The 2,500-nt window shown below is 47.1% G+C and overlaps 1 non-coding gene across 1 annotated transcript in view; it reads left to right on the plus strand.

The window, feature by feature from the left end:
• The first annotated feature begins 735 nt into the window (after nt 1-735).
• The window catches only part of LOC125076817, a 1,903-nt gene continuing 138 nt past the window's right edge, over nt 736-2,500 (plus strand). Inside the window, exon 1 of the ribosomal RNA XR_007120718.1 lies at nt 736-2,500. This exon is cut by the window's right edge and continues 138 nt beyond it. This is a non-coding gene — a ribosomal RNA (small subunit ribosomal RNA).

The following is a 2,500-nucleotide window of genomic DNA, read 5'->3' on the forward strand; positions in this document are numbered from 1 at the left end:
AAACTGTGCCGACCGACGGACGCACGTAGATCTCTCTGCCTCATGCGCTCTTCCTCTTATCGTCGTCGTCGTCGCTCTCGCTACAATCTATCCTCATGGAATAAATGTTGATTCATTGTAGTCGATCTGCGACGTCGCGACGATATGAGAAAACGTTAGAGACGGAGTTCTTAAAAGATTCAGTGTATTCGTATAGTGTGTATAATTTTTATATTATATATGAACGGTCGTTTCTAAAATTCTTTTTGTTAATTTTTACATTTATCATGTACAAAAAATACACAACCCGAGTATCGGTACGATCACTCAAACACCGGGCGTCGATCCCAATGTTTTACGATAATAATCGTTGAACAATACATACGTACACGTCGTGTGCGAAGTGTTATTTTGAAAAAAAAACTCGATCTCGTTTAGAACGTTCGAATTCGTGACCGTTATGTGTCATTATGTGAAGACGCCTCCGCCGCCGCCGCCGCCGCCGCCGCTGTCGTCGCGTTATATATTATAGCGCACGCACGCGCGCGCGCGTGCTTAAAGCGCGTTTGTGTCTCATATAAATTTTTATAAGAGTCAACCGTTAAAATCTATCGCGTCTAACGCGATCGACGATACGGTGAGACGCTCGTTTCATACTGTGCGTATATTGTACATGCATGCATAAGTTTGTGTGTATTTTATATGCGAATATGAAACGAGAAGAGTAATTGACGACTTCAACAAGTCTCGGTTAGCTCCCTGGTTGATCCTGCCAGTAGTTATATGCTTGTCTCAAAGATTAAGCCATGCATGTCTCAGTGCAAGCCGTATTAAGGCGATACCGCGAATGGCTCAATATATCAGTTTTGGTTCCTTAGATCTTACTCAGTTACTTGGATAACTGTGGTAATTCTAGAGCTAATACATGCAATCAGAACTCTGACCAGTGATGGGATGAGTGCTTTTATTAGATCAAAACCAATCGACGGAGGGCGTCTCGTCCGAAGTCGTTAATTTTGATGAATCTGGATAACTTTTGCCGATCGCATGGTCCAGTACCGGCGACGCATCTTTCAAATGTCTGCCTTATCAACTTTCGATGGTAGTTTCTGCGACTACCATGGTTGTCACGGGTAACGGGGAATCAGGGTTCGATTCCGGAGAGGGAGCCTGAGAAACGGCTACCACATCCAAGGAAGGCAGCAGGCGCGCAAATTACCCACTCCCGGCACGGGGAGGTAGTGACGAAAAATAACGATACGGGACTCTTTCGAGGCCTCGTAATCGGAATGAGTACACTTTAAATATTTTAACGAGGAACAATTGGAGGGCAAGTCTGGTGCCAGCAGCCGCGGTAATTCCAGCTCCAATAGCGTATACTAAAATTGTTGCGGTTAAAAAGCTCGTAGTTGCATTTGTGCGCCGCGCTGTCGGTGCACCGCATCCGCGGTGATACTGACACGTCTGCGGAGCATATCGTCGGTGAGCCGGCGGTAAAACGCCGGTTCAATATCAAAATCCTATCGCGGTGCTCTTCAGTGAGTGTCGAGATGGGCCGACAATTTTACTTTGAACAAATTAGAGTGCTCAAAGCGGGCTCAAAATGCCGCTTGAATATTTCGTGCATGGAATAATAGAATATGATCTCGGTTCTATTTTGTTGGTTTTCAGAACTCCGAGGTAATGATTAATAGGGATAACTGGGGGCATTCGTATTGCGACGTTAGAGGTGAAATTCTTGGATCGTCGCAAGACGAACATCAGCGAAAGCATTTGCCAAAGGTGTTTTCATCAATCAAGAACGAAAGTTAGAGGTTCGAAGGCGATTAGATACCGCCCTAGTTCTAACCGTAAATATGTCATCTAGCGATCCGCCGACGTTACTACAATGGCTCGGCGGGCAGCTTCCGGGAAACCAAAGATTTTGGACTCCGGGGGGAGTATGGTTGCAAAGCTGAAACTTAAAGGAATTGACGGAAGGGCACCACCAGGAGTGGAGCCTGCGGCTTAATTTGACTCAACACGGGAAATCTCACCAGGCCCGGACACCGGAAGGATTGACAGATTAATAGCTCTTTCTTGATTCGGTGGGTGGTGGTGCATGGCCGTTCTTAGTTGGTGGAGCGATTTGTCTGGTTAATTCCGGTAACAAACGAGACTCTAGCCTGCTAAATAGGCGTCGTCATTTAGGTGTGCTCGATTTCGGTCGAGCAACTCACTGGCGGCGTATTAAAATTCTTCTTAGAGGGACCGGCGGCTTCGAGCCGCACGAGATTGAGCAATAACAGGTCTGTGATGCCCTTAGATGTCCTGGGCCGCACGCGCGCTACACTGAAGGAATCAGCATGTTCTCCCTGGCCTAGAGGCCCGGGCAACCCGTTGAAACTCCTTCGTGCTGGGGATTGGGGTTTGCAATTATCCCCCATAAACGAGGAATTCCTAGTAAGCGCGAGTCATAAGCTCGCGTTGATTACGTCCCTGCCCTTTGTACACACCGCCCGTCGCTACTACCGATTGAATG

Source organism: Vanessa atalanta, unplaced genomic scaffold (assembly GCF_905147765.1).
Source record: "Vanessa atalanta unplaced genomic scaffold, ilVanAtal1.2, whole genome shotgun sequence".
Classification (NCBI taxonomy): domain Eukaryota; kingdom Metazoa; phylum Arthropoda; class Insecta; order Lepidoptera; family Nymphalidae; genus Vanessa; species Vanessa atalanta.